Raw genomic sequence first — 19,047 nt, 5'->3', positions numbered from 1 at the left:
TGTTAGTTTGTGAGGGCTGCTCTCATGAAGTGCCACACGCTGGGTGTCTTAAACCACAGGAATTTATGGTCTCACAGTTCTGGAGGCTTGAAGTCTGATATCAGGGTACCAGCAATGTCATGCTTTCTCGGAAACTGCTGGGGAAGGACCAGTTCCAGGCCTCCCCCCTCACTTCTAGGGGCTTCGTGGCAGTCTTTGGTAGGTGCATCACCCTGATCTCTGACTTTATCTTCATGTGTGTGTCTGTGTTCACTTGTCCCCCTTTTATAAGGATGAGGTTGTACTTCACTCAAGTACAACCTCATCTAACTAATTACATCTGCAAAGAACCTATTTCCAAATAAGGTCACTTTGCGAGGTCCTGGGGGTTAGGACTTCAACATATGAATTTGGGAGGGGGGGAACACAGGTCCACCCATAACACCTGGAGACCCCAAGTTAAGAGAAAGTATCGGTAGGCCACAGTGGCTCTGCTCAAGGCCCATTTCCAGGTCAGGCCATGGCAGTGAGTTTACTCTCATGGAGGAATTGGCAGGGCTCATAGGGCAAAGGCAGTCCAGGACAAGGAGGGCAGATGGGTGACAACGGCCACAGTGTGAGCTGAAATCACTAACACAGGCTCTCACCTGACTCTCTGGAAAAAAAAAAAACCTGTGCCCAAAGCATATTGTGGCTTGAAAAAGCTGTCAGCTGGTAGGAAATCCCTGACTAATTTGGTACCTGGGCTTTTGCATGGCTCCTGTGGTAGTCGTTATGCGTGAGGCTTAGCATGACTTGTGTGATGCTATTGGAGTAGAAGGGTACCTAGAATGCTGTCTTGTTAAAACCTGGTGTCAGTTATCGCTGCATGAAGACCCTCCCCGCACCTTATCTCATGCTTCTGTAGATTGCCAATTCGGCCTGAGTTTAGCTGAGTGATTCTTCCACTGGTCTTTAATGGCCTCACTCTTGTGGCTGCACAGCTGGGTCACCCGGGGATGGATCACCTGGGGACTGTTGGTCCCAGCGGCCTCACTCACATCTGGTGGGTGGCTCTGGGAAAGTGGACCACTGGGCTATGTTTACCCAGCATCTAGCAGGTAATCCCAGGCTTCTGCACCCGAGGGCTGTGTTCCAGAAGCAGCAAGAAAAGACAATTCCAAATGAACAGGTACTTTTCAAGTTTCCTCTTGTGTTCTGTTGGCCAAAGCAAGTCACATGGCCAAGGCCAGATTCAGAGGATGGAGCAATACAGACTTCACCTCTTAACGGGAAGAGATGCAAAGAATTTGTGGCCAATCTTTGTATCTTAACTTAAGGTTGTTTAGCAGAACGTACTGCTGGGGAGTGAAGCCTGGACCAATTTAGGTTCAGAATTCTCACGACCAAGGATAAGGAATGAGGCTGGGATTGCAACATCGATTGCCCATAACCAAGGTAGTTCAGATGAAGCTGTTTAGGGAAATCTGGAGACCATCTCTCCTCCAGATCCTCCTGGTCCCCCTATACTCTTGAGATTCCATGAGCACTGATCTCTGCCCCTTAAAGAATCACCATGATCCCCTCCCTCCCCATATCTTGGGGAACCTCTACCTCTCCTTCCATCCCCCAACCCTGGCCACTCTGGGTTTGCTGCTCTCTGTACATGTAGCTCTTTACACTGATGCGTGCTCTGCAGCCTTGATTGTAGGTCTCGAAACTAGACACTGTTAATAACAGAGGCAAACGCGTCCACATTTAGAACATGCCCACCTTCTCACGGACAATTCCTTCCATCTTTCCAAGCTCTTAGAGAGGCAAGAAAAAAAATCACAAATTAATATCTCAATAAATTATCCTGCCACATTAGTTTACCCATTAAATGTTGGAACTGTTTATCTTCCCTTTAAATTACTCCTGAGCTCCACAGAGCAGAGTATTTTGTCTTAGAAAATTTATCGTGAAATTACTTGTCGCTGCTCCTCCAGAAATGTCAGGTTTCTGAATTAGTAAAACAGAGAACCACAATAGAGCAACTTTTCTTTATGAAGGATGTGGAACTCTGTCATCTGGATTAAGTAGAAATATCCATTAGCATATGCAGGTGCCTAGACAGGTATCTAAAACATTAACAAGAAATTCTTTTAGCATTTGGAAGCTTCAACTGGTGTTTTGAAAAAAAAAAAAGCACAAAGCGGTATTCAGTTTTTATCCCTCTTTTTTCTTTTTTTTTAAATTAACAGACAATGTATCCAGAGATGTTACTGTACATACTCTTCAGAATTCAGATTAAACCCCATACCCTCTTCCCCTGGATTCTAGATGTGCAGTGTGTGTGATGAGCAGGGCCACCCTGAATAGTTGTCATGAGCAGAACCCCTGGGGCTGAGGGGCTTGTCTTATCCAGAGGGATGGACATGCTTTTCTAATTCTCCAGTAATGGGAAGTGGACACTGGAGCAGAAAAGTGAGTGTTTGAATGTGTATGGATTTCTATTTGTATGTTCAATAGAACTGTGTAGTTTTTTTTAGGTGGTTGTCAATGTCCATTTCTCTTCCCCTTCAGAGGGTGGACTTTGTGGGAGTTGGAACAGTACCTCATTGAGTGCAGTGCCTGGGGGATGCTCAGTAAATGAACCCCATTCAGAGTGCCACACTGGGCCCTGTGTGGGGCTGGGGGGAGGTACAGAGTAAATAGAGCAGCTGTCACCAACAGGCCAATGGCAATCTATTGATTGATGTCAAAATCATAGCTGGTCAAGTGTCATCCTCATTTCCAATGTGTGCCTTCAGCCTCCCTGTCAAAGACGTATCTCCCTCCCCCCACTTCCTTACTCTCTTCTTCCTTCCCTCTCTCCTCCTTCCCTCCCCCCTGCAAGGACAACATCAAAGCAGATCCTCATGAAGGAAAAATTGGAGCCTCCTCTATTGGGGAGCAATGTGAGCCTGGCAGTTTTTGGCAGTGCCTGAGAACATTGGAAAGGCAGACTATGCCGGTGCATTTCCAAACGAGTGCACGAAGTATGATGTCTTGGGGCTTGTGTTACTGAAAGAAGCAAAATCAACATATTAATATACACAGATGAGTAGTCTAACTTGGATCATGGGCTCAGTGTTTTGGGGTTTGAGCAGAATATAGAGAATCTTCTTACAGGCTCTTGTAAAATAGCAATTTGTGTACTTTGGGCCCAGGTGTACATATGTGTACTTGAGGGAAGGCGTAAAGGAATATGAAAAACCTGTCTATTTTTTTTTTTTTTTTTTGCGGTACGCAGGCCTCTCACTGTTGTGGCCTCTCCCGTTGCGGAGCACAGGCTCCGGACGCGCAGGCTCAGCGGCCATGGCTCACGGGCCCAGCCGCTCTGCGGCATGTGGGATCCTCCCGGACCGGGGCACGAACCCGTGTCCCCTGCATTGGCAGGCGGACTCTCAAACACTGCGCCACCAGGGAAGCCCCTGTCTATTTTTTTAAAAACAAATTTATTTATTTATTTATTTATTTATTTATTTATTTCTGGCTGCATTGGGTCTTCGTTGCTGCATGCAGGCTTTCTCTAGTTGCTATGAGTGGGGGCTGCTCTTCGTTGTGGTTCTTGGGTTTCTCATTGCGGTGGTTTCTCTTGTGGCAGAGCACGGGCTCTAGATGCTCAGGTTTCAGTAGTTGTAGCGCACGGGCTTCGTTGCTCCGAGACATGTGGGATCTTCCCAGACCACAGATTGAACCCGTGTCCCCTGCATTGGCAGATGGATTCTTAACCCCTTCACCACCAGGGAAGCCCTGAAAAACCTGTCTATTGTTGTTTTAAATATTTCTTCCCCTGTTGTGAGTAGGTTCAATTTCCCATGGAATACTCCCATCCCTGCCCTTTTCTTATCTCCTTCTTGTCCTGATATGTTTTCCTTTATTATCACTTTCTTTTTTTGTTTTTTTTTTGCAGTACGCGGGCCTCTCACTGTTGTGGCCTCTCCTGTTGCGGAGCACAGGCTCTAGACTCGCAGGCTCAGCGGCCATGGCTCACGGGCCCAGCCGCTCCGCGGCATGTGGGATCTTCCCGGACCGGGGAGCGAACCCGTGTCCCCTGCATCGGCAGGCAGACTCCCAACCACTGCGCCACCAGAGAAGCCCTATTGTCACTTTCTTATCTGCTCTCTCCCTAACTCCCAGTTCTATCTGTTATTTCTACTCCTCCAAAGGCCAGAATGTGGGAGGCGTTGGGGGCATGATCAGAGTAGCATAAGGGCGGAGGGAGGGGTGAACACCACCTACGTGCTTTGTCAGCTGAAGTAGAGTGTAGGGTGACCTCTGTCTGCCAGGTGACCACACTGTCATCATGTGGGCCACCATCAGCCCAAACCTTGGGCTCAGACATAGAGACATGGGAGGTTCTGGTCTCAAAATCTCAGGCCATTTGAGTTTGAAATATGATAGACTAGGCTCAAATGAAAGAAAACAGTCTCTGCATTGGGAATTGCGGTTGTTTTGACTGTTGCAGTGCTGGCTGAACACGCTGCAGCCAGATACATCCTGATTGTTCTTGTTCTTCTTTTTAAATCATGGGCAAGACGATATGGGCTGTCTGAGGGAAGCTTCAAATTGAAGATAGGGAAGGAAAACTAAATGAGATTTCTTGTTCATTTAACATGGTGGGTCATTTAAAGGGACCACCAGTAGGGTCTCAGACTTGTGGGTCAGGACATCTCTTTTCAGCTGGACTGTGAGCTCCCGAATTCTGGGATAGCCTTTCCTCTTTCTTCACCGAGTTCACTACCATTCATCCTTCATCCTTCAGGCTTCAGTTAAATGTCACTATTGCAGGAGAACTTTCCCTGACTACCCACTCTAAAGGGCCTCCTGTATTATACTCTCTCCTAACACCTTCTTTTATTCTTTAGAGTACTTGTCTCTTTTGGAAGTTATATGTTTATCTGTATTTGTTATTTTCTATCACAGTGTAAGCTCCATGACAGAAGAGACTGTTTCTGACTGGTTTATCATACACAGATCCTAGTGTGGTGCCTGAACCAATTTGAGACATGGTAACTTTTTTTTTTGGTGGGGGGGTAGGAGTTTATTAATTTTTTAAAATTTATTTATTTTTACTATGTTGGGTCTTCGTTTCTGTGCGAGGGCTTTCTCTAGTTGTGGCAAGCGGGGGCCACTCTTCATCGCGGTGTGCGGGCCTCTCACTATTGCGGCCTCTCTTGTTGTGGAGCCCAGGCTCCAGACGCACAGGCTCAGTAGTTGTGGCTCACAGGCCTAGTTGCTCCGCGGCATGTGGGATCCTCCCAGACCAGGGCTCGAACCCGTGTCCCCTGCATTGGCAGGCAGATTCCCAACCACTGCGCCACCAGGGAAGCCCTGGTAACTTCTTAAATAAGCAAACTAATTACCAAAGTGGGGTAGAGACTTGTTCAGCCAATTCAGAACCTACTTATAATAACATATTTCCAGAATGTGCTTGTCTTGCAATTCCTTACTTCCATCTTAAGACTTCATAATTTAAAGATTGGGTTACTGTCCTCTTATCCATTTCCCCACTCCTTTGTTTCATCCTGAGTTTCCTTTCCTTTGCAAAGGTGCTGCTTCCTCAATGTGAAGTTATCTTAGCATTTCCATGTCTGCTAAATTAAGGATGGTATCCATCTTTGGCCTCCGAGCTACCTCTCCCCTGGATCATGGCTGGTGTGTAGTGGATGCACTACTATTTGTTGATTGGATCTACGTGAAGTGAAAAGCAGAACCAATGGCTCTGCCCTTGGACCAGAATCCATTAACTTGGACGGCTAGTCATGATCTTGCTAGATATCTTGTCTTCTAGGCCCTGGACCTTATCCCCCAGAGATCTGTTCTAGATTCATCCTGTTTCACTGGGCCTATTTTCCTGGTCTTTCTAGCCAGCTCTGTCTTGCCAAAGCACATCCTCTCTACTGAATCGCCCACCCACCCCATTCATACTTAAACATGCTCACATCTCTGCTTCACTCACGTTTCCAGCTATGAGCTATTTCCTGCTTCCCCTTTGTAACCAAACTTCTTGAAAGAGATCTCTTTCTCTTCAACCCCCACTGACTCTCTTCACTTCATCTATTTCACTCACTCCGTTCCACTAACATGACCAACCATCTGTTAAATCCGATGGGGATTTTCATGATCACACGCTCAGCAATGTTCATGGCTGTTGATTCTAATCCTGGTAGATACTTTCTTCCCTTGTTTTCCATGTCACAACCCTCTCCAGGTTTCCCATCTGGCTTTTAAGCGGCTTCTTCTTAGTGTCTTTCCCTCATCCATTTTATTGTAGCAGTGCTGGAAATATTGCAGTTTTTTAAGACCACTGTCTTTTCAGTCTACGATGTCTTTCTAGGTGACGTTATCCATCTCCAAAGCATCAGTTATGTTTAACATACCTATGAAATCTAAATTTATATCTCCAGATCCAGACCCATATATTCAACTGCTTACAGGTATCTTCTCTTTAATATCTTACATGCAACTCAAATTCAAAATGCCCCAAACCAAGCTTGTAATCTTCTCCCCAAAATTATTCCTCCTCCAATTTTCTCTTTCTTAGAAAATCCCCCATTGGCTATTCAGCATTCTTGCTGAGAAACTATGAGCTATCCACGCTGCTTCATCTCACTCCTCTATGTTGGCAATCCACTGCTGACTTAATTTTTCTCCTAGTTGTCTCTCAAATACACCTACATCTCTCCATCTGCACTTTTTAAACCACCATAATACCTTTCTAATCTGCTGAACCAGTTGGCTAATTTGTCTCCTCACTATCCAATCACGACTTCACACTGCAGGAGAAGTAATCTTTAAAAAAACCACCATGCTTCTAATGTGACACCCTTGCTTAAATGAAGTCACATCAAGGGTTTTCCATCAAAATCCTCATGCAGTCTTGGTTCAAACCTCCCAATATTCTTTACATGTTAGAGATGAAAAAATCTAAAGCAGGACAAGAGGTTAGAGAGTGAGAACTCGGGACTTCCCTGGCGGTCCAATGGTTAAGACTCTGTGCTTCCACTGCAGGGGACGTGGGTTCTATCCCTGGTTGGGGAACTAAGATCCCACACACCTCATAGTGAGGCCAAAAAAGAAAAAAAAAAAAGAGAGTGAAGGTGAGAATGCTATCTTACATAGGGTCTCAGATGATTTCCCTGGGGAGGGATGTCTGCGCAGAGACTGGGATATGACAAGGGAACGAGTCATGCAGATCTGTCAGGGAGGAAATTTCCAGGCAGAAAAGCCCTAAGATGAGGGGAGGTGGGAAGGGAGAGGGATGGACTGGGAGTTTGGGGTTGGTAGATGCAAACTCTTATGTTTAGAATGGATAAGCAACAAGGTCCTACTATAGAGCACAGGGAACTATACTCAATATCCTGTGATAAACCATAATGGAAAAGAGTATAAAAAAAGAATGCCTATATGTGGATAACTGAGTCACTTTGCTGTACAGCAGAGATGGGCACAACACTGTAAATCAACTATACTTTAATTTAAAAAAAAAAAAAGAAAGAAAATAAAAAGCCCAAAGATGGAATTATTCTTGGCAGGTACAAGGGACAAGGAGGGGCCAGTATGACTGCGACCCATTGAGGTGAGGTCAAGGGAGGTGGGCCGGGCACAGATAATGCAACGTCTGGGAGACCTCCTTAAAGAACTCTGGTTTCTATGCTAAGCATGATGGAAGGGTTTTGAGCAAAGGAAAGAAATCCTATGACTTTTATTTGAACAAGGTCCACCTGGCTGCCTGTTAGGGCATAGGCTGGAGGCAAGAGACAGCAACTAGAATGGTGCTGGGTTAATAGTCCGGGATGGACCTAGAGACTGTCATACAGAGTGAAGTAAGTCAGAAAGAGAAAAACAAATACCGTATGCTAACACATATATATGGAATCTAAAATAAAATGGTTCTGAAGAACCTAGGGGTGGGACAGGAATAAAGACGCAGATGTTGAGAATGGACTTGAGGACACGGGGAGGGGGAAGGGTAAGCTGTGACAAAGTGAGAGAGTGGCATGGACATATATACACTACCAAACGTAAAATAGATAGCTAGTGGGAAGCAGCCACATAGCACAGGGAGATCAGCTCGGTGCTTTGTGACCACCTAGAGGGGTGGGATAGGGAGGGTGGGAGGGAGACACAAGAGGGAGGGGATACGGGGATATATGTATACGTATAGCTGATTCACTTTGTTATAAAGCAGAAACTAACACACCATTGTAAAGCAATTATACTCCAATAAAGATGTTTAAAAAAACCCAGTCTGGGTTGAGGGGCGATGGCAGCTTCAAGTACAGTTGTAGTGGTGTGGGAGGGGCAGTATAAAGTGATGGGAAACACTCTCCTGTTCCCCAGCACGGCTGAGCCCTGGTAGTTAGACCTCTTAGTTTCACAGAATCAGTGCCTTGATGCAGACAAATCCTTGTTCAGTCGTGAGAGAAGTACCATGTTTCTGGACTGTTCAGGACCCAGTCTTGGTACTGGGAGGTCTAGCTCTGTTCTGCCTGAGATTTCTCTCATTTCAGAGATAGTGATTTCCTCCTCTTCATCATTAAGCAAAAGCTCCCAGATGATGTTAATTAGAGGTAATACTGAAGCATCATCTAAGGTGGTAGAAATGTCCTGATTCCTGAATGTTTCTGTGTCTCTGAATCTCTTCACATAGGAATCCTGCTCACGAAAAAACTTTCACTCGGCCACTTGGTTTTATAAAATCTGGCTTCATAGGTAAGAGGCGCTTCCTGTAAAGGCCGCCTGATGTTCCCTGCTCTGTCTTCCTCACATGCTTCCATGTAGTTTTGTCTCCCTTTCCACCTCTGTTAGATATTTCAAAGGATTCTGGTGAAAAGAGATGCTGTTCTGGAAGCCTGTGGCCAGCAATGCATAGAGATTTATTCTGGCTAATTAAGAAGACTTGTTTTAATGTCAACCCACCTTTTATACAATCTTTAGAAATCCTGGTGCTCTGAACCAGAGGTCAGACCACTCATCCCAGGAGGAGCTTTAAATTGAGGACATTGGTAACCTTTTTCTTTTAGATTTCTTTAAAATTAAACCTCAAATAAATATTAAAGCTGAGTGACACTAAAATATAATGGTCCTTGCCTTTATATAATTGACTTAAAATCATATTTGAATCCTACACTAAGTATCCTAGTTGTAACGTACATTTCTTTTGAGAATGGAAAAATTGATTTATAATACAGGAGGTATTCTTAATTAAAATATTAGCATTATTATATACATAAAAGGAACGCATCTGTATTTAAAGTCTAATATTCTGTATTCAGAAGAATTAAATGGTCCATACAAATATGGACCATTATTTCAAGTATGGACTGATATTTCAGTATAATTGAAAATATTTTAAAGATTTTAACATTATTTTTAAGATTTTAACATTTAACAAGATAAAATATTTTAAGATTTACTTTTTTAAGTGAGAAAAGTTAAGTGCAAAGTTTGTACAGCATGCCTGCCCCTGACATTCATGAAACACACTCCACTTCCATTTACATTTGTCAAATACTTATTCTGGGTGGAGCTCAGGTGTTCAGGATCAAGAGAGAATCCGTCAGTACTCATGAGGAACCGGAGGTCTGATGGGGAGATGGATGGATGAATATGGCAGGTGCTGCAACAGGGACGTGAATAGGGTGCCGGGACAGCTAAGCCCGGGGGGCCGAGAAGTGCTCCTTGGAGATGATATTTAACTGGGGCCTGAAAGGTGGGTATGAACTCATCAAGTGAAGGAGGAATGAGCTACTTGTTCATTCCAAGTAGCAGGAAATCCTGGCTAAAGCAAGCAAGGAAGGAAGGTGGTGTGAAGGTGGGTGGCACATGCTGGGACAGCTAGAAGCTCAGTGTGGCCAGAACATGATGCATGGGTGCATGGGGACTACGGCTGGAAATGAGACCAGAGCGGTTAGATGAGGGATATATAGGGGAACATTGTGGCACCAACAGGTTATGGATAACCTGACCAGTTCTCTTATTTGGGATGCTGACCTGGCAGCACCACAGTGGAAAGACAGCGGAGGAAGAACCGCTGTTCAACCAAAGGGAGTGGCCCAGGCGAGGCACAAGGGACCCTGAACTGGAAGTGTAAAGGTGGAAGTGGAAGGAAGGAATGGGATAAAGAGAAATTTAGGACCAGCAACTCATAAATTGGGGTGTCCCGTTGGCTGTGGTGGAGAGGAAGGGTCAAGGATGCAAACTAACTTGGGACATGGTGCCTGCTATGGATTGAATTGTGTCCCACAATTTGTGTGTTGAAGTCCTAACTCCCAATGTGACTGTATTTGGAAATAGGACCTTTAGAAGGTAATTAAGGTAAAATAAGTTCATAAGGGTGGCCCTGATCTAAAAAGATTAGTGTTCTTATAAGAGAAGACTCAAGAGCTCTCTCTGTCTCTGTCTCTGTCTCTGTGTGTGTGTGTGTCTCTCTCTTCCTCTCATGTGAGCACATAGTTAGAGGGCGGCCATCTGCCAGACAGGAAGAGAGCTCTCACCAGAAACAGAATCTGTGGGCACCTTGATCTTGGACTTTCCAGCCTCCAGAGTTGTGAGATATGAATATCTGTTGTTTAAGCCACCGAGTCTATGGTACTTTGTCACTGTGACTAAGTGCTATTAACACATATAAAGAAAGAATACTACAGGGGGCAGAGATTTTTGTTGTGTTTCATTTATTTATTTTTAGTTTGGTTTTGGACATGCTCAGTATGTGCTGTTAGTAAGGTAGAGAGGAAGAGATGTCTAGTGGGCGTCTGGGGACGTAGACCAGGACCAATGGGGAGCAGTCAGGTCAGGAGATGGTTCGGAGAGTTCTCAGGGTGATCTCGGTGGCCTTGGCCTGCAGCAGCTTGAAGCAGGATTTCGGTTCCCGGCCAGAGATTGACGTCAGGTCTTGGCAGTGAGAGTGCTGAATCCCAGCCACTAGACCAGTGTCCAGTGACAAGGCCCTGGCCCATATGGCTTTGCAGAAAACGAATTTCTACAAAGAAATGGAAAGTAGTGAAATAAGTAAAGTGTTTATTAGGAGGAAAAGGGGTACGTGTGGATAGGCACTCGGGTAGACACAGAGAAAGAGTCGCGCCCTCGTGGTAGTTTGAATCACTCATAAGGGAAATTTCTTCTGGGTTTCCTTTGGCTAATCATCTTGCTTTGTTTGGCTCCGAGTCTGTATTTATTTTATCTCAGGGTCTCCCACATATGCGCACGCATCTCTTAGCCAAGATGGATTCTAACGAAGAGGCCTATGGGTAGGTTGACATCACTCCCTTTTTGACCTCCGAGGAGCCTTTCTGTGCATGTGTAGTCGAGAAGGTTGACCTCGAGAATGAGAAATATGTGGTCTCAGTCTTTTATCTGGGCAGGGCTCAGCTCCTCTCTTGCTCCTGCTATTTTGAAGTGTCTGTCCACTGGGGACAAACCCCAGCTGCTCAGACTGGGGCCCATCTATCTCCTGCCTCAAGGATAGAAGCAGAAGCCAAGACAATGTAGGAGATTATCCAAGAAGAGTGTAGAATAAGTAAGAGAAGGAGGCCAGGAAGGAAGCTGGGGATCCAGACACTCAAGGGCAAGCAGGAGAAGCAGCCAGAGAAAGAGCTGCAGGAGAGTAGTGTCAAGAACCTAAGGGGCGGGAGGTTCCAGGCCATTTGTCATGTGCTATAGAGGCTTCAACTAGGCAGAGGATCAAAAAATAAAGCATTAGGGTTTCCCTGGTGGCGCCGTGGTTGAGAGTCCGCCTGCCGATGCAGGGGACACGGGTTCGTGCCCCGGTCTGGGAGGATCCCACGTTCCGTGGAGCGGCTGGGCCCATGAGCCATGGCCGCTGAGCCTGAGCGTCTGGAGCCTGTGCTCCGCGACGGGAGAGGCCACAACAGTGAGAGGCCTGCGTATTGCAAAAAAAAAAAAATAAAATAAAAAAAAAAAATAAAAAAAAATAAAAAAAAAATAAATAAAGCTTTGGGCTGGTCATTAGGGGATAATTATGAGGAGCTGTGTCAGGGCAGTGCTGTGGAATGAAGCCAGGTTGCACTGGGTTGAGGAATGCTTGGAAGTTAAGAGAGATGAGGATAGACTCTGATGTTAAGATATTTGCTTATGAAAAGCACCAGGAGATGTGGAGGTGGCTTCAGAAGGAGGCAAATGTGGGCAGTTGTTTCCTTCGATGTTTCTGAAACTCCACATTCAGTCCTAGTTTTGTGCTAAGGAACCATGGACAGCTAAAGAAACACAATTGTACTTTGCTTCTCCACAAATCAATTCTATGCAAATCAACCCCTGTCATTGTTTTAGGTTTTCAGGCATCTGTTTTCTCCCCAACAGGGACAAATCTTGTGTCCTCTTTCCCTACAGACGCTTCATCTCACTGGTTCGTGTCCGCTAACCTCCTGATGGTCGTCGTGTTTCAATTAGGTGTCAGGATCCCCAAGGTGAGGTTAGGAGTGCACACGTGTTGTGAGTGTGTGTATGAGTGACCTGAGTGACTGTGTGTGTGTGTGTCAGGGGACAGGATGTGAACATACAATATGATGCCAGAGGGCTATATTCTATGAAAAGGATCAGATGTTGTTAATGGTAAATTTTATGTTCTATACATGTTGCCATGATAAAAAAAAAAAAAAAAAGAAAACGAAACTTGTCCCCAAAACAATTACTGTGGCCACTCTTCTTCCAACTTCAGATGACAGTTAGAATGAAAAATGCTAAAGAAAATATCTGCGTTTTCTTTTTTCTTCTCTTTTTATCCCACATTTATGAAGAGCTGCTTAGCTATGCTCCTGTGAAGCTATCTATCTGGGAGATTGTCAGTCTGGTGGGATGCGATGCAGCCCTCTATTTTAAACTGCTTAATAATTGAAGCTAAAAGAAAATATGTATTAGAACACTTTTCTTGGAACATCAAAATAATGCATTCATTTGGGAAAAAAGTGATTCTCATGTGACCTTGTGTAATCTTTGACTTTTTAAATGCCACACATAGCACTTATCTGGTTTTTAGCCTTGCAGGGAAATGGCTGTATCCTGCAAGGATAAAAGGCTTCCAGCTGGGATAACTATCCCATAATTAGTGATGCATTTTTTAAAAGGAAAACCAGAAATTACTGAAGACAGTTGATGTAAAAATCTCTACATTTCTAAAGTATGTGTGTTGATAGCGTGGCAGTTTTGGCCCTATGGATGCAAGGCTACACACACACACACACACACACACACACACACACACACACACACACACACACACCCCACTTTCTCTTGCTATTTGAGGTAGTCAAGTTGAGGTACTGACTATTTGAGGTAGTCAGTTTTCTTTCTACTGATTTCAATAGAATTCACTGGAAATCGAATCTGAGTCTTGTGTGTTTGTGTGATATTATGACATAATAAGAAATATACATTTAGTCTTTGTCCCCAGTTGCTGGCACAGAGCTTTTAAAACTCTTGGACTTTCTTGAGTGATAGGAGCAGCTTTTGTTTAATATTTGGCCTTTGTTCATGGTTCCTGACACTAGAACTTCTAAAACTCTTGGAATTTTCTTAGTGACAGGAGAAGAGCATCTTTTGTTATTTATAATAAGCCCCATACCTGAGTGTATGCTAATGAGCTGACTCTCCGAAGGGCCCCTGGAGAGCTTCAGGGTGGGCTCCGGTTGCCAGAGGAACCAACCACGTGATTAGAGGGTTGGACCTTTCAATCCCACCCCCCAACCTCTAGGGAGGTCTGAGGGGCTGGAGATCGAGTTAATCCTCAATGGCCAATGATTTAATCAATTACACCTAGGTAATGAAGCATCTATATCTAAATGATGGTTTGGAGGGCTTCCAGGTTGGTGAACACATCAAGGTGCTGCGAGGGTGACACACCTGGAGAGGGCATGGAAGCTTCAAGTACTTCCCCCCATACCTTGCCCTATGCATCTCCTCCATTTGGCTGTTCCTGAGTTGTATTCTTTATAACAAACCAGTAATAGTAAGTAAAATGTTTTCCTTTCTAGGAACCATTCCAACAAATTATCCAATCCAAGCAGGGGGTTGTGGGAGCCCCTGATTTATAACTGGTCAGTCAGAAGCACAGGTGACAACCTGGGACTTGAGGCTGGTCTCTGAAGCAGGTGCGGTCTTGTGGGACTGAGCCCTTAACCTGTGGGATCAGTGCTAACTCTGAGTAGCTGGTGTCAGAATTGAAATGAATTGTCAGAAACCCAGTTGGTGTCCAGAGAGGGAGAGAACTGGTTGATGTGGGAAAACCCCCTGTGTATTTGGTGGCCAGGAGTGTTGTGAGCAAAAACATCTCAGAGTTTGTGTCCATAATACATGATGATTTTATCACAGTGGTGTGATACGATGGGAAAAATAGGAATTCTCTACTTAGAGCCCAAGAGATATGTCTGTTGTCTATCAGCACTGGAAGCTGAAACCCTCCCCTATGTCATGAGAACAATTTAGTCTCTCCTTCCTCAGTGCTTCCAGAACATTCTGCTCACATCTTTATTGCTGCATTTTCTATGCTGAACTGTAATTACGCGTTCACATGTTGGTCTCTCCATTAGACTGTCAGAAGGCACATTGGTCGTGAGCACACCTGGACAGTGGTTCCCAAACCTGGCCGGTATTACAGTCACTTAAGGAGATTTAAAAAATGCTGATAAACGTATTCCTGTGTCGGTTCTGGTCTTCTGAGAATCGGATGCCAAAACAGGAATAGATAGGCAAGAGTTTATTGGAGGAAATGTTGCAGGAAGAGACTTTATGGGGAAGGGGCGCCTGGACAGAGAGCAGGAGAATAAGGGAACCCAGGCGAACTGCTCTGCCAAGTGGCTTGCGGTCTCGGGTTTTATGGTCACGGGGTTAGTTTCCGGGTTGTCTCTGGCCAAACATTCTGAATCAGGGTCCTTCCTGGTGGCGTGAGCATCACTCAGCCAAGATGGATTCCAGCGAGGAGGATTCTGGGAGGTTGGTAGGACATAGGGACTGGCGTCTCCTCTCTCCTTTTGACCTTTCCTGAATTCTTCTGGCTGGTGATAGCACGTTAGCTCTGCATTCCTTACGAGAACCTCCTTTTGCAAGATATCTCATGCAAATGGTTACTATCAAGCCTGGCCAGGGCGGGGGGTTTTGGTCAGTGGTTCCCCTAACAGAAATGCTTGTGAAAGATGAGGAAAGGCAGAGCAGGAGTGGGCAGGGAGAGCCATCAGATCATGGTACAGGTCTGACACCTGTGAAAGAGAGGGGGAGGGAGAGAAGGGTTGGGTAGGACGAGCCTCAGGGCAGCAGAACGTTGATGGGAACACCTAGGCCAGGCTGGTGGGAAGGGCCCGAGGACAGGTTGCCTGTCAGAAGTTTCCTGCATCCAGCAGAAATGAGCTAGATCACAGGGTGCAGTATTGGCTGGAGCAGTGTGCATGAGTGCACGTGTCATAGAGTTACCAGCTGTCCTGGTTTGCCTGGGACTGAAAGGGTTACCAGGACCTGGGACTTTTGTGCTAAAACTGGGAATGTCCTGGGCAAATTGGGACAAGTTGGTAAACAGGACAAATGTGGGGTGATATCCAGAGGGAGGCGGGGGGACCACCAGACACCTGGGACAACGTCCCCTCTGCAGGTTCTCTGAAGGAGAGCTGAGGGGCACGCTTCATAACTGCCGCTGCCCCTGTAGTTTTTCCCGACTCTGACCAATTCCCCAACTCTTTGGACACCAACTGGGTGTCCTGCAACTCAACTCAACTCTGATGTATCCACCTGGGGTTAGCATGGTATCTCACAAGTCAAGGGCTCAGTCCCACCAGACAGCCCCTACGTCAGCTGCAAGATGGGTTCCCAGGTGATCCACACTTTGGCTGACTTTGGGGTCAGCCACTTCGGGGTAGTAGTCAAGTCTGATGATTCCCTAGAATGACTCAGATGACTCAGGGCTCTACTTGTGATACAGCTTTATTACAAAGATACAACTCAGGAAGTGCCAAGTGAAGATATACACAGGGCGAGGTGTGGAGGAAGGGGAGGGGCATCCATGCCCTCTCCAGGCACACCCGTCCCACCATCTTGAAGCGTTCATTCACCTAGGGGGTCTCGGAATCTCAAGAGCTTTTATTGAACTCAGTGTCCAGGCTCCCTCTCCTCTCTAGAAATTGGTGGGGGCGGGGGGTGCTGAAAGTTCCAACCCTCTAATCCAAGTTTGGTCTTTCTGGTGACCAGCCCCCATCCTGAATCTACCTAGGGGCCCCATCCTGAGTCACCTCATTAGCATAAACTCAGATGTGGCCCAAAGGGGCTTGCTATGAACAAGCTATGAATAACAGACACTCCTATCACTCAGGAAACTCCAGGGCATTTAGGATCTTTGTGCCTGGAACCAGGCACAAAGACCAAGTATATATTTATATTATACTGCAGCCCCCAACCAGAGATTCTGCTTGAAGTGATCTGGGATCGGGCCCAGACATCTCCATTAAAAAAAAAAAAAACACCCCAAAGGAGACTAATATATAGCCAGAGTTGAGAACCACAAGGAACCATTCTTTAAATTTATTTTGGTGAATGGCAAGAGGGGAGGAAAAGCAGCAAGGACTGTCTGGGGGAGGCTTGTTTAGGGAAGCAGCTGCAGGATTGGGGGGACAGACTTGAGGGTGCAGGACTGGGGCTGGGTCTGGATGAGCAGGCTGCTTTTCTGGGTTGGGTGCTGAGCGCTGCTGGGCAGAAGGCTGCAGTCAGGGTCCCTGTGGGATTGGGCTGGGCCAACCTGGACTGCCTGGACCTCAGCACAAATGGTTACAAATGGTGAGGAAACAGGTGTCTGGAGCTTGGATGTTTTTTCCATATCCTAAGTCTGTGATGCAGGAGAGGCCAATTTTTGCATGGTCATAGGAATTAAAGGCACACAGGACCCTTGGCAGGCATGGTCTTCTCTGCCTGCAGATGGCTCATATTTCAACTTCTGGGTCTGGGAGACCCACAAGACACTGGAGGCCAAACGGAAGGGAAAATACAGAAAAACTTCACAAGGGGGAGATTCAGTTCCACACAGACAATATAGAAATGCTTTTCGTCTCCCCTTTACCTCTGTATTCATTTTGAGGGCTGCTGTAACAAAATACCACATGCTGGGTAGCTTAAGTAACAGAAGTGTATTCTTTCCCCAGTATGGAGGCTGGAAGTCCAATATCAAGGTGTCAGCAGGGTTGGGTCCTCTGAGAGGTGTGAGGGAGAACGTGTTCCAGCCCTCTTGCCTAGCTTTTGGTAGCCTCAGACATTCCTTAGCTTCTCTCTGTACCTGTCTCTGTGTCCTAATTTCCCCTTTTACAATGCCAACTACAAATTGGCCGTTGCCATCTACCTCTACAAGGATTAAATCATGAGCTGGTGTGGCCGCTGACCTTCAACACCCCTGAAAGGAGTTCAGGGTGGAGATCAGGAATGAGGCACTCAGTGCTCTGGGAAAAACTGGCAGAACAGGTCTTCAGATAGTTAGATATTTTCAGGAGAAGATTTTATGAGCCCAATTCTTGTATCTTCTCAAATCTAAAAAAGTTCTAAACCATCATCAATGGTGACACCTGCTCCTTGTGACTAGCAGCAAACCTCTGCCAAAATGTGTGCCTGATGCACGTGCCCCCTTCACTAAAATCGTGTATAACACTGACCCTCCACGACCTCTTTGGAGCAGTTTCTCAGAACTACCTGAAATGCTGTCTCCCGGGCTATAGTCCTCATCTGCCCCAAATAAAACTTAACTCACAACTCACACGTTGTGAATTTTTTTTCAGTCTACAATAAGGACACCAGTCGTATTGGATTAGGGCCCACCCTAATAACGTCATCATAACGAACTACATCTCAAATGACCCTATTTTCAAACAAGGTCACATTTTGAGGTACTGGGGTTTAGGACTTTGGCCTATAAATTTTGGGGGGACATAATTCAACCTGTAACAAGTTCTTAACAAAAAATATTTCCATTTCTGGCTTTCTCTTTAGTGCATGTAAGAAGAAAACAGCAGCCTGGCGATGGTTACATAACTCAAATTTCTCCAAGTTCTTCCAAGTACATTGTTTTATGGACAAGACTCACCCTGTTCTGAGGTCCTTTGGCTAAAACAGTTTACAAAGATTTTTTCCATAATGATCAAGCCCAGCAACTAAGATTATTGTTAAGATGTACCTAAGGATATAAATTTTGTGCCTTCTCTCTAGAAAGAGCAGTCAATGGCAAAACTTTTATTTCACCCAGTCATTCCCAAGAGGACAAATATTTGTGATCCAACCAAGGATATCCAAGAATGACAAAGAGGCTGATAACAACCTCTGGGATACACAGGAGGCATGGGATACATTGGCCCTAACATGGGGATACTGTATTTACAGCTCTCCCTAGCAAAGGCTCTTGCCATAATACAAATACCTCTGCTTTTTTATTACTTTGCAGTGTCTATACTACAAAGCACTTTCAATTATATGGTCCTATTTCCTCTCTCAGCACCCATGTTGAGGTGGGTGGAAGAGGGATTATCTTTATTGGCAGTTGAGGAAATAGGGTCTCATAAGAAGTGAATTGCCTAAAGTCATATGGGCAGTTAGAGGTAGAGACAGGCCTCATGTATTCTGACCTGAGGTCCAGTCATCTTATTTTTAATGTTTTTTAAACTGTGAATTGTATCCTTTACATAGAAGAATGTATAAAACATACATATGCAAGTTAAAGAATAATGATGAAATGAATGCCATATAGCCACCACTCAGGTTACAAAATGGAACATTCTCAGTCCCAGACCTGTAGACCACCTCCACAGCCCCGTAACCCCTATTGCCCTGTTTGCTTCTCCCTGAGTACATTGCCCTCCTTCCCCCAGAAGTAAGTCAAACGCTGGCTTTTGTGTTAATAATGATCTTGCTTTTCTTTCTGGTTTTATCATGCAAATATATATCCCCAGTAACGCATTGTTTGATTTTGAAAAACTGAGTAGAGAGCATACCCTAGCTGTGTGAGGAAGGGGTGATATGCCACAGCCAGATGAAGGCTCCTAGGGGAGAATGAGTTGACCTCTGGGTCAGAGTTGGGCATCTGCTCTC

The sequence above is a fragment of the Mesoplodon densirostris genome, chromosome 17, assembly GCF_025265405.1.
Source record: "Mesoplodon densirostris isolate mMesDen1 chromosome 17, mMesDen1 primary haplotype, whole genome shotgun sequence".
Taxonomy (NCBI): Eukaryota; Metazoa; Chordata; class Mammalia; order Artiodactyla; family Ziphiidae; genus Mesoplodon; species Mesoplodon densirostris.
The sequence above is the reverse complement of the archived record's forward strand: the minus strand, read 5'-3'. Positions refer to the sequence as shown.